The following is a 13,603-nucleotide window of genomic DNA, read 5'->3' as shown; positions in this document are numbered from 1 at the left end:
AGCTTGAAAGAGACACTTGAGCACAGCCCATGGGTCCATCTGCAGACCGCCATACCTCTGCAAATGACAGTGATTAAGACTGTTTCTTGCCACAAAAAGAGCTAAAAACGAATTGCAAAAGCAGAGCAGGGGAGAGAGAAATGAATTCAAAGTGAAGGCTGTAAGAGGAAGGGGACTATGTGCTGAAAAGTGAGGACGGTTCTAAGACTCACAGGGGTGGTGGGTGGGCTGCCTGAGTCTCCCTCCTCCTGATGCACTGGGTCCACAGCGAGGAGCACAGAGGAGGCGAAGAGAGAAGTGGGGTCTTGGCAGCGTCTTCTGGGGGGGCAGCAACTGTATTCGCTATCCTGGGCCTGGGGCCATCAGCTGCCAAGCTCGCCTGTGAATCCTGGTACCCATTGGGACCTCTCCTCGGCGTGGGAGCATCCTTAGGGCACAGGGACGAGAAAAGGCTGGCTGGTCTCTGAGTCCTCATATCCCCAGTATCTCATTGGGAAGGCATCACCTGGTCCCTCCCAGGGACAACGGGGCTATACAGATGGAGCAGGAACCCACAAACTCTCGGCCATCACCCCCGGCACATAGCACGCCCACTCCACCTGAGCGCTGCAGCAGAATGAGCCTTCCAGAACTTTCTAGAAGGGAGGTTCCCCCCTTCCTGTGTGCCTTCCGGGCTGCTGAAGGGGAGACTTTGCAGCGAGAGCTGCAGCTGGTCTGCAGGGACCGCAGCCTCTCTATCGCTTTCCAGAATGGTCAGTGCCAATCAGAGGCTGAGGAGACAAAGCCGGACGACCTGCCGGCCCATAAACAATGAGGTTCACGGCAAGGAGCTCCGTTAACAAGACCCTGAGGCCTCGTTTAGTCTGGAAACAGCAGTGCTTCCCCTGACCGTGAGGCTGCCGCTGCACGTGAGGGTGGCTGGTTGACATGAGAAGGAAGCTGCAAATCACTTTCCCTTGGAGGAGGAGGAAGGAAAATCAGCTATATCCAGCACCTAAGATTTATTTCTGCACAGGTAGCCAGGTCTGGAGGGGCGAGTCCAAGCATAGCGATGAAGGAGCAGCAGAGGCAAAGGGAGGGAGGGTGGGGAGGCTGTGGGGTCGGAGGGACCAGGAGGGCCCCAGGGGAAGAACCCAGCTCCACGCCCTAAGCAGCCTGCCATCGGTGACGGCTACCTGAGCGCGACCACACCAATAAAAAATACAAACAGTGTAAAAAGTCATCAAGCGGAGATGAGTTTATTACTAATTACGAGAAGCTTGACATGCTCCGACTCCTCGTAAAATAAATGAAGTCCATTTTTAATATCTGCTTCCCTGACTCCTAAATAATAGGCGAATTTACTTCAAGGTCACAACTCATTTATCAAGTCAAGGTTTTTAGCTGAAGACACAGAAAAGCAAGTGGACATCTGACCTCCTCCCCTGGAGGACAAAAGCACCAGGGTTTGTACTTTCTAGTTTCCTGGGACCACTGACCACTGCCTTGCCATCGTCCCTTTACTGGCAAAGAGGGAAACTCAGAGGAGCCTGGAAAAGGGGATGTTTTCTGTGTCCATTCGCCTTTCAAAGATCTGGGCTTGGATCTTCCTTTTGTAAAGAAATTCATGATCCCCTTATGCTCCCAGCACACAGAGAGCCTCAAAGTGAAAGTGAAATGGCTCAGTCGTGTCCAATTCTTTGCGACCCCGTGGACTGTAGCCCACCAGGCTCCTCCATCCATGGGATTCTTCAGGCAAGAATACTGGAGTGGGTTGCCATTTCCTTCTCCAGGGGATCTTCCCGACCCAGGGATCGAACCCAGGTTTCCCGCATTGCAGGCACATGCTTTAACCTCTGAGCCACCAGGGAAGCATCACCACAGCCCTAAAAACCCCAGGCCCCATCTGCAGCCAACCAAAAGGATACTGAGGGTGTGTACAGCCTTGCAGGAATGATGACGGTCCCCCACCATCCCAAGTGGGGAGCGGGTCTGGGGATGAGGCACCCACTCTGGCCCTAAATGGAATCCCACCCAGGGATTTCTCCAAACCAGAAGGAGCTTTGCACAGACAGGTCCAGGCCACAAACTCACCAGATCCCAGCAGACAGTGTGCGAATACCAAACAGGGATGGGAGGAAAGGAGAGGAGTCCTGTGGCTGGAACAAAGAGGACAACAGGCCGGCTCTCCACACAGAACAGCCAGTAGCTGTGTCCTTTGGCAGCACACAGAGAACAGGCCCCCATCATCCAAAATGAAGTCTGAGTCTTGGTTCGGCCATCAAGAAGGGCTGCCAGTGGAGATGGCATATGGATCACCTCTCTTAAGTGAAGTGAAGTGAAGTCGCTCAGTTGTGTCCGACTCTTTGTGATCCCACGGACTGTAGCCTACCAGGTTCCACCATCCATGGGATTTTCCGGGCAAGAATACTGGAGTGGGTTGCCATTTCCTTCGCCTTTCATAAAGCTACTTCTAAATAATAACATTTGCCTTTACTGAGAGAGTTGTGCTAATGGTAAAGAACCCGCCTGCCAATGCAGGAGAGGTAAGAAACACAAGTTCGATCCCTGGGTCAGAAAAATCCCTTGGAGGAGGGCATGGCAACCCACTCCAGTATTCTTTGCCTGGAGAATCCTGTGGACAGAGGAACCTGGCAGGCCACAGTCCATGGGGTCGCAAAGAGTCAGACGCAACTGAGCTACTTAGCCCAAAGGCAAATAATAACATTTACCTTTACTGAGCAAGTTCTAGAGCCCAGGTGTTTCACACTGAATCCTCAAGCCCCGTCTGGAGGCAGACTTGTTTATTGTTCCTGTTTTATGGGAGTGGAAACTGAGCGGGTGGATGTGTTAAGTAACTGGCCCAAAGTCACTGAACTAAAGAGTTGGAATTCAAAAGTATGTCCTCATGGCTCTAACCTGGGCTTCACCTCAAGCTCTTTCAGACAGGCAGAGGGATGGAGAGAGGGAGGGACAGAACAAAGGGAGAAGCAAAGAAGAGAAGGAGAAAAAAGTAAGAAAAGAACTAAAAAGTAAGGAAGAGGAGGAGAGAAAAGGAAAGAAGAGAAGAGAAAAGAACAAAGCCCAACATGGTCAAACACATGTGGCAGGGGAGACCAGTGGGTTTCCCAGCCAAGGTTCCTGCTGGAAGGACAAGAAGATGGATGGACAGGACAAGACCACATCAAGAAGAGAACCACGGCCTCTCACTGAAGACTCTTTTCAATGTTCAGCAACAATGAGCTAAATCCCCTTCCTTGGACTTTAAAATGCTCCAAGGTTGATTGTATGAAACCAACAAATTTTAACTCACTGTATCTAAATTCAATGAAAGTGCAAAGAACCAATTTGTTTTCTAAGCCCTGAGACTGGCTTCCCTACCTCACAACGAGCCACGATTGCCTAGGACCCCCGTCCACCCACTGCCAGGCAAACACAGCTCCCGACCTCAGAGCAGCCTCACACTCCCCTCCTCCTGACTGGCAGCTGTTTCATTACACATCGCTGGACCCCAGCCCGCTAGACAGAGGCGCACAAGGACCTACAACTGTAGATGAAACCCTTGTCCTTTGAAATGGGATTTCCAGAGCTAGAGCGCATCACTTTCATTAGGAAGACTGGCTGATTGTCCAACACTTGCCATGGTGAACATAATAACAGGAGCTAGTGCTCTTGGGTGTGTCCCATACGCCAGGAACTGTGCTACCTGCTATGCATGTGTCTCACTCCATCCTGACAATTTCCAACCTAGTCCTCACCTATGAGCCAGAGTAATCTTTTAAAAATACAAATGAATGACAGTCCCCTGTTTAAAAATAACAAAAACCAACCAATAAACCAAAAACCCTTCTATGGCTTTCAGAGCCCTTTGGAGAAATGGTGAAATTTTTAGGACCATCTGGGTGGGCCCTGCATAAATCCATCCCTCCCATCCTCCTCATGATCCCTCTCACATTTCTTAAATGGAAGAATGAACATCCCTGAGATGGAAATCATTATCCCTATTTTATAAACAAAGAAACTGAGGCCCAAAGAAATTAAGCAACTGGCTCAAGGTTGCCTAGCTGGGAGGGACAATGTCAAGACTTGAGATCCTAGTGTCTGGGCAACTTAGTTCTTCTCTCTTGAGGCTGCCCCTCCACCAGGCCACATCCTCCCTTCTCATCAGGAGCCCTGGATGGCCCCTGGGGAACCGAAGCAACAGTGCTTAAGAAGGGAGCCTAGGGTTTCCCTGGTGGCTCAGAAGTAAAGAATCCACCTGTCAAAGAAGGAGACACGTGTTCGATCCCTGGTCCAGGACGATCCCCACATGCAGTGGAGCAATCAAGCCCGTGTGCCACGACTACTGAGCCTGGACTCTAGAGCCAAGGAGCTGAAACTACTGAGCCCATGCCCAGAACCTATGCTCCAGGAGAAGCCACCGAAATGAGAAGCTGCCCACCACAGCTAGAAGGCATCCCCTTGCCACAACTAGCGAAAAGCCCATGCAGCAATGAACACCCAGCACAGCCAAAAATAAATTAAAAAAAAAAAAAGGGAGCCTGGATCTTGGGTTCTCTGCATTGTTAGGTAAGGAAGGAAAGCGATGGAGGGAACCCATGGATGTGCCATGATGCTAGACAACATCACAGGGCCCTTGGTTTTATCCCAAACCTTCTGTGAGCCACAAACCCCACCAAAGTACCAATAGGCTCTGCACTATTAGACCCAGAAGATGCCAGAACAGATGGAAGACTCCAGGGAGCATCTGTATTGGCTGTGACCCATCAGAAGACTGTGCGGGCCAGTGAGCAGGGAGGACAGCCATCAAGTCAGTGACCGCTGAGCATGGACCGTCACATAAGCCACTGGCTGACATGAACTTGGGGCCCTGTTGCCTCCTCAGTCCAGTCCCGAGGGGCAGACACTACACTGGCCCAAGCACAGAGCAGGAGATGGAGGCTCAGAGAAGTAACTTGTCCTCAGTCACTCAGTCAGTAAGTGGAGGAGGCAGGATGTGCAGCTGGGTCTACATGGCTCCAAAGGCCTGGTTCTAAACCAACATCCTATCTCTTCCCTATAAAAGCAGCCACTGGGAAGAGGGCAGCCTGGGTACCTGCAGAGCTGAGCACTGTGGGCTACAGGGACTCCCAGGGACAGGGAGCCTGCTGGAGGCCCCTAGGTTTAGAGCTTCCCCTTCACCTAGATTTAGGGATTTGAGGAGGAGAAGTCACCCCACAAACTATCTGTAGTCTCCACAAGCATCTTGAGGTAGAAAAGGCTCAGAGACTCTGTAAACACAAGTCTCACACATGATCCTCTAGTGTGGATGACTTAGAATGGAGCCAGAAGAGCATCAGTCAAAGCCCAAAGCCAGGTTGGAAAATTTCCCAATAAGTGAGTGCCCAGATGCAGAGTCGACACTTTGCCGACAAAGGTCCATATATTCAAAGCTATGGTTTTTCCAGTAGTCATGTACGAATGTGAATTGGACCATAAGGAAAGGTGAGCACCGAAGAACCGATGCTTTTGAACTGTGGTGCTGGAGAAGACTCTTGAGACTCCCTTGGACTGCAAGAAGATCAAACCAGTCAATCCTAAAAGAAATCAGCCCTGAATATTCATTGAAGGACTGATGCTGAAGCTCCAATACTTTGGCCACCTGTTGCGAAGAGCCAGTTCACTGGAAAAGACCCTGGTGCTCAGAAAAATTGAGGGCAGGAGGAGAAGAGGGCAGCAGAGAATTAGATGGTTGTATGGCATCCATGACTCAATGGACATGAGTTTGAGGAAACCCTGGGAGATGGTAGAAGACAGGGAAGCCTGTCATGCTGCAGTCCATGGAGTCGCAAAGAGTTGCACATGACTGAGTGACTGAAAAACAACAAATGTGGGGTACACAGAGGCCCTGGAACTGCCTGGAGCATGCACCAACCTATTTAGATGCCTGTCTACCCAGGATAAGGAAGCAGGAAACTCTGTGAGAACATCCCAACCCAAAGGAGCAAGTCTGCTGAAGGAGCACCTGAGGTCCTCAGCCCAGACCATCATCCCACCAACAGCATCCCTGACATGAAGTCTCCATTATTCAAACAGTCTCTGCTTGAGCTCTCTCTGTCCTTCTGGATGTGAAAGGGGTAAAGCTTTTGTCTCTAGGCCATGCATAGTGATGCCACCCCCAAGTTCTCCAGGGGAAGAGGAGGGAACATTTGAGCTTAGCCTGGATAAGTGGAGCCAGCTGTGCAGCATCTGGAGTGAGGGTGTTCTAAGCAATGGGAAGAGCGTGTACAAAGGCCCTGGGGTGTGGTCAGGCACAGCCACCCTGAGGACCAGCAGGGGAGCTTGGTATGAGCTGAGGCTGGAGTGCAGGCCTGACCCAGCAGGGGTAGGAAGACCACAGGAAGGAGTTTGGATTATATGCTAGGCACAAGAGGAGCCATGCATGCATGCTCAGTCGTGTCTGACTCTTCCATTCTGCCAGACTCCTCTGTCCATGGAATTTTCCAGGAAAGAACACTGAATCAAGTATTGCCATGTCCTTCTCCAGGGGATCTTCCTGACCCAAGGATCAAACCCATGTCTCCTGCATCTCCTGCACTGGCAGATGGATTCTTTACCACTGAGTCACCTGCAAAACCCCATAAGAGGAACTACTGGAGAATATTAAGGAGGAAAATATGATTTGATCCACATATTGGCTGCTGAATACAAAGTGAGTCATAGGGGACTCAGGAGGGAGCTTCTGCTGCTGAGGAGGAAAGAGGTGGATAGACTTGAGCAGTATTTCAGGGACAGAGTCATCAGGGCTGAGTGATTCAATGGGAAAAGGAGGCAAGATAGAAATCCAGGGAGCCTCCTCAGTTTTTAGAGAAAATGGATGGGCGGGCGGGTGAGGAAGACTTGGAAGGAAAGATTTTGGTAGATATTTATTTACAAAGAGTTCCACTTTGGGTGTTAAATTACAGAGGTGATAGCTCAGTTGGTAAAGAATCCACCTGCAATGCAGGAGACCCCAGTTTAATTCCTGGGTTGGGAAGATCCACTGGAAAAGGGATAGGCTACCCACTCCAGTATCCTGGCCTGGAGAATTCAATGGCCTATAGAGTCCATGGGGTTGCAAAGAGTCAGATATGACTGAGAGACTTTCACATTCACTTCACTTCATTAGACCCCCAGGAGGAGACTCTGAGTAAATGCTGGACACAGGAGTCTGGGGTTCAGGAGAGAGGTCAGAGTTGGAGAAATAAATTGGGAGGTTATGGCATAGAGGTAGCATTTGGTACCAATATGTGTCTGTTTACCTAACAATGGTGAACAGATAGTGACACTGGGAGAGGTTAGATAACCTGACCAAGGTCACATCAGGACCCAGGCTGACTGCCTAGGTTCCTGACCACTGATCTCTCTGTGTGCAGCCCTTTCACCCCGTGGTGACCTCTGAGTGTCTCATCCAGTGTCTGAACCTCCAGATGCTCCATATACATCTCTGGCCATCTTGACTACTGAGGCTATCCCCGGGCATGGACAGGGCTCCCTCTGACCTCAATGTCTGTGCCTTGGTGGGATGGCTTGTTTGGAGAAGAAAGAGATTTTTCACACCAGTTTTCTGGCATTGCCTCACCAGATTGAGTCCAGCCAGGGAAGAGGGGGGACTTCTGATGGGTCCACAGAGTGCCCCTCCAAGTTGGACCCCAGAGCAGGCCCAAGCCAAGACCCCACCCACTGCCCCTCCCACCAGAAGGTCCAGCTGCCCTCCTAGGGCTGTGCAGGAACTGGCCTGCTGGACTGAGGCTACGAGGCCCAGAAAACATGTGGCTCATTATAGCTGACTACAGATCCCTCCCCTGGGCAGGGGAGCCCTAGCCGATGGCCGTGAAGTCTCCCTGGAGGGGAAATCAGCCAGGACAGACACCTTCCGACACAAACCCCACACACAACCCCTGGAGCCTGGAATCGTCCCTACCGTGGCCACTCTGTCCCCGTCAATGACTCAACAAGATAGTAACCTCCAGAGGGCTTTGTGAAGATGCCAGGACAGAAACACTTGACAATGTCAACAGCACATCTGCTTTTTGGAGTCCACAGCCTGAAGAATCCCCTCGGTTATCCTTATTAGGAGGTGTCAGGGCATACCCTCCACCAAGCCTCCTAGATCAGGGGCCTCCATGCTCTGGGATCTAATGCCTGATGATCTGAGCTGGAACTGATATAATAATAATAGAAATAAAGTGCACAACACATGTAATGTGCTTGAATAATCCCAAAGCCACCCCCCAACCATCCGTCAAAAAATTATCTTCCATGAAACTGGTCCCTGGTGCCGAACAGCCAGGACCCCTGTGACCTAGATGACAAAAGTCATGTCCCCTCCCCCAGAGGCAACTAGGAGGCTCAGGGTGGACTAAGTGGAGAAAAAAATTCAATGCCAAGTTCTGTGACCACTGACCCCCTCTCTCCACTCTCCCTCTGCTTCTGCCTCTTCTGATTTTCTCCATCTTTCTCTTGCCTCCTTCCTGTCCTTTCCCTCCTCGACTTCCTCCTCCCCCACCTCCTTCCTCCTCCCCGCCTCTTTCCTCCTCCCCTCCCTCCCAGAATTGGGGCGATCCTTGAAGGAGGAATCAGCCCACTTATTTCATCAGCTTTGACTCTGACTTCTGTCTTGGCTGCCCTGGAACCTGACGCTTTTCTGATGGTTTCAATTTTCTGCTCTTCGCTTCCCTGCTTTACAGCAGTAGTATTAAAAATCAGGAGCTCATCGCTCTGCGCTCTGTTCTCTTTTGTATGAAAACTCCTCTCACACTTGTGTGCTCTCAGCGCGCTGCCGTCCCTGTGGTCGGAGGCTCATGATTCGGTAGTAACAACGCTCTGTTTATCCATGCCATAAATGTCAACCCAAATAATACACTGTGCTTGCATCTTACCCTGCACTTCAGGGGCTTACACACAGCTCCAAAGGCAGTTAAAAGGTTTCCCGAATGACGGTTGCTCCTCGAAGGCCCTCTGACTGACCCACCCTGGCTGGACATGTACCTAGAAGGGAGTGATGCCCTGGATGAAAGATGGACTCGTTCCCCTGTCTCCTTTCCAAGTTCATCTCCCCACCTGACCCGCCTCCCCTAGAAGCCCATCTCAGGGCGCAGCCACGGGGCCAAACCACTGACCTGCAGACCAGACAGAGGCCACTGTAACATCCCTGCTGAATGGCTGGACTGGCTCCCTCACTGGTGGGTGACCTCTGAGTTTTGGGAGATGTTTTGGCCTTTTGAACCAGGGCAGCACCATCCATTCAATCTGCATTTCGGCCGAGTCAGGAGCCTGGAGGCATTTCTGGCCTTCGTCCTGCTAGAAGTTTCTACCTGGCTGTTTCCAGCTCCCAGAGTGCCTGGTGCTGAGATTAGAAGACAGAACACTTTGCCAGCTCTGCACCCTCCCCAAATGAAAGTAATTCTTCAGACACGAGGGTTGTGCCCGGGAAAAGTGCGAGGCCACTTGGACTCTCCCGGAGAAAGTGCTTACTCGGGTAGGTGGCTCTGCCTGAGTCACATCCCGGGGTCTCGCTGCCCAGTCCCACGAGCCCCGGGTGTTCTAGGACAGTGAGGTCTGTACTGACAAGAGTGCTCCAAGGGAGCCCTGCGAGGAGCCACAGAGGGTGAGCCCTGCCCTTGGCAGACCTGGAGGACCCAGCGAGCAGCGAGAGTCTGGACAGTACAGCCAAGAGACACATTCTCAAATGGCAGTGATCCCTCCCCATCAGCCCAAGAGAAAGAGTGGGACCCGGGCAGGACATGGTGGGACACAGCCCCAGCTCTGAGAAGGTTCTGCCTTGTACAGTATTTGCGTGTGTGTGCGTGTTGCATACGTACCTGGACCCGCACATTCACACCTGCATACCCACACATCCTTAGAATTTCCTTTGTATAAACTCCCCTCTATGATTCTATACCACCAGTTCAATATGAGCTAGCAGTCCTGGGAGATGGATTTCAGCTCAGTACAAAGAAAATAAATGAGATTTTCTGACAGTTGGCACTTCCCAACACAAAAAGCAGGCTGCAGTGAGCGAGGGGTTATGAGCATCTCGTTACAGGAAGTTTTCAGAGGCCAAGCTGCCTGCTTCTTGTGGTTGACGTCACAGAGCCAACATAGCCCTTATATCTTCCCCCAGACAAGGGAGGGTGAAATGAATAACATAAGAGGTAACATTTCAGGCTCCCCCAAGCTTGCAATCATGTGACTGTGTGTGACTATGGGCTCAGGTCACTGAAGGGACTCAGGATATGGGAGGGTCAGGAGGACTGGGTGTGAAACAGCATCGTCAATTAGCACCCACTCTGGGCACCTTCCCCAGTTCCAGGTGGATCATCACACCCACAGTTTCCAGGCCAAGTTGTCCTTGTTGTGGGGAAACAGGTGGAGGGGGACATGAGGTGCCAGGACAGAGGGTGGCAGGAAGCACCCAGGAGGGAGCTCCCCCACCCAGAAGGCTGGGCTGGGGCCTTGCCATGGGCCACGGGTGCAGCCGAAGAGGAGGGGGTGGCTCTGAAGGATCCACGGTGGAGGCACTTGGAAAGATGTGCCCACCCTAGAGTTAGATCCTAGGGCAGGCCCATGCTGAGACCCTACTGTCTTCCCTCCCACCAGAAGAACCATCTCCCCTCACAAGGTCTGCATAGGAGCTGGCATGCTGGCCTGAGGTGAAAGGCTGGGAAGATAGTGACTCATTATGGCTGACTTTATAGATGAGGTCCTGGTGCTATTATGGGGTGAACAGTATCTCCCAAAAGATGGTGAAGTCCTAACTTCCAGCCCTAACCTGTGACTGTGACCTTATTTGGAAATAGTCTTTGCAAATGATCAAGTTAGGGTAAGGTGATCAGAACAGGCATTAATCCAAGATGACTGGTGTCCTTATAAAATGGGGAATTAGGACACAAAGACATGCATGGAGAAGATGACGTGAAGGCACCAGGACAACACCATCTGCAAGCCAAGAAGGAAGGACCCGAGGCCACCAGGCTGGGAGGGGCCTGGAGCAGATGCTCCCCCATGGCTCTCAGAAGGAACAAACCCCACTGAACCTTTGACTGATTCTGACTTCTGGCCTCCAGGACTGTGAGACAATCAATTCCTGTTGTTTAAGCCACCCCATTCGTGGAGCTTTGCTGAAACAGCCCCAGGAAACTAAAGCAAGAACCAACACTACAAGCACCCCAGCCTGATTCTGTCTATTTTGTTTCGTTTACAGGAAGGGAAACCAAGGTGTCCAGCTGGAATCATGGCTCTGTCTCAAGTTACTCAGGAGTCAGTGACAAGTGTCATAGACTTTGGAATTGAAAAGATCTGGGTTCCAATCTCACTCCACCACAAGCAAGCCTGTGTGACCTTAAGCAAGTTACTCAACCCTCTGAATTGAAGTTTCTACTTCCAAAAGAATGATAATAAGAGGCATCCTACACAGGGTTATGGTATGGATAATAAAGGAACACATCTAGAAAGCTGTCTGAAAATATCCCAAGGACAGAGGAGCCTGGTGGGCTACAGTCCAAAATGTTGAAAAGAGTCGGACATGACTGAGCAACTAAGCATTACACGCACTGCATAGAAAGTTGTCCAAGTGTGGTATTTCCACTAGTCATGTACAGATATGAGAGTTGGACCATAAAGAAGGCTGAGAGCCGAAGAACTGATGCTTTTCGAATCATGGTGCTGGAGAAGACTCTTGAGAATCCCTCAGACTGCAAGGAGATCAAACCCATCCATCCTAAAGGAAATCAACCCTGAATATTCATTGGAAGGACTGATCCTAAAGCTGAAGCTCCAATACTTTGGCCATCTGATGCAAAGAGTCAACTCATTGGAAAAGACTCTGATGCTGAGAAAGATTGAAAGCCAAAAGAGTAAGGGGCATCAGAGGGTGAGATGATTAGATAGCATCACGGACTCAATGGACTTGAATCTGAGCAAAATCCAGGAGATAGTGAAGGACAGGGAAGCCTGTCATGCTGCAGTCCGTGGGGTTGCAAAGAGTCAGACACGACTTAGCAACTGAACAGCGACAACAGAAAGTTGTGGTACAGTAGTTGGCACATACTAGTTGGCCAGTGTTTCAGATCAAGGAAAAACAAATCTATTCTAGCACCCAATCAGTGCCTGACACAAAGTGTGAACACATGACAGGCACCCAGTCCCCAGTGAGCTGGCCTCTGTTGTGCCTCTGAGCAGTGGACCATCTGACTCTCTCCAAGCAGAAACTCTCCCAACTCCACCCAAAAGAAGGACCATGGGATGTATTATCCAAACCAGAATACTTTTGACATGGGGGGAGGTGGGTGATCAACAATTACATGGCATCTAGGAAGTTTAATGCCCTACAGACAAAGGCAGCTCTGTAAAGAATCTCACTTGCTCAGAAAAGGCTGCCACCAGGCCCATGGGAATTTGGTGCATGTTATGGGCTGAACTGCTGCTGCTGCTGCTGCTGCTAAGTCGTTTCAGTTGTGTCTGACTCTGTGCGACCCCACAGACGGCAGCCCACCAGGATCCGCCGTCCCTGGGATTCTCCAGGCAAGATCACTGGAGTGGGTTGCCATTTCCTTCTCCAATGCATGAAAGTGAAAAGTGAAAGTGAAGTTGCTCAGTCGTATCTGACTCTTTGCGACCCCATGGACTGCAGCCCACCAGGCTCCTCTGAACTGAGTGCCTCCCAAATTTGTATGTTGAAGTCCTAGCCCCTAGTGCCATAGAATATGGCTGAGTTTGGAGGTAGGGTGTTTAAAGAGGTAGTTAAGGTAAAATGCCTCTTGATGAAAGTAAAAGAGGAGAGTGAAAAAGTTGGCTTAAAGCTCAACATTCAGAAAACTAAGATCATGGCATCTGGCCCCATCACTTCATGGGAAATAGATGGAGAAACAGTGGAAATAGTGTCAGACATTATTTTTTGGGGCTCCAAAATCACTGCAGATGGTGACTGCAGCCATGAAATTAAAAGACGCTTACTCCTTGGAAGAAAAGTCATGACCAACTTAGATAGCATATTCAAAAGCAGAGACATTACTTTGCCAACAAAGGTCCATCTAGTCAAGGCTATGGTTTTCCAGTGCTCATGTATGGATGTGAGAGTTGGGCTGTGAAGAAAGCTGAGCACCGAAGAATTGATGCTTTTGAACTGTGGTGCTGGAGAAGACTCTTGAGAGTCCCTTGGACTGCAAGGAGATCCAACCAGTCCATCCTAAAAGAGATCAGTCCTGGGTGTTCTTTGGAACGACTGATGTTAAAGCTGAAACTCCAATACTTTGGCCACCTCATGCGAAGAGTTGACTCATTGGAAAAGACTCTGATGCTGGGAGGGATTAGGGGCAGGAGGAGAAGGGGATGACAGAGGATGAGATGGCTGGATGCCATCACCAACTCGATGGACATGAGTTTGAGTGAACTCCGGGAGTTGGTGATGGACAGGGAGGCCTGGCATGCTGCGATTCATGGGGTCGCAAAGAGTTGGACACGACTGAGCAACTGAACTGAACTGAAGGTAAAATGAGGTCATTGGAAGTGGGCCCTAACCTAACATCTTCCCAGGTGCCGCAGAAGTAAAGAATCTGCCTGCCATGCAGGAGACACTGGAGACTCAGGTTTGATCCCTGGATCA

At 50.6% G+C, this 13,603-nt stretch overlaps 1 protein-coding gene across 3 annotated transcripts in view; it reads right to left on the bottom strand.

Moving 5' to 3' along the window:
• Positions 1 to 13,603, bottom strand: part of CAMTA1 (calmodulin binding transcription activator 1) — a 987,191-nt gene that overhangs the window by 380,948 nt on the left and 592,640 nt on the right. The gene's annotated exons all lie outside the window — the stretch shown is intronic.

The sequence above is a fragment of the Bubalus bubalis genome, chromosome 5, assembly GCF_019923935.1.
Source record: "Bubalus bubalis isolate 160015118507 breed Murrah chromosome 5, NDDB_SH_1, whole genome shotgun sequence".
Lineage (NCBI taxonomy): Eukaryota > Metazoa > Chordata > Mammalia > Artiodactyla > Bovidae > Bubalus > Bubalus bubalis.
Note: the sequence above shows the minus strand (reverse complement) of the source record. Positions and strands in the feature narration are given on the sequence as shown.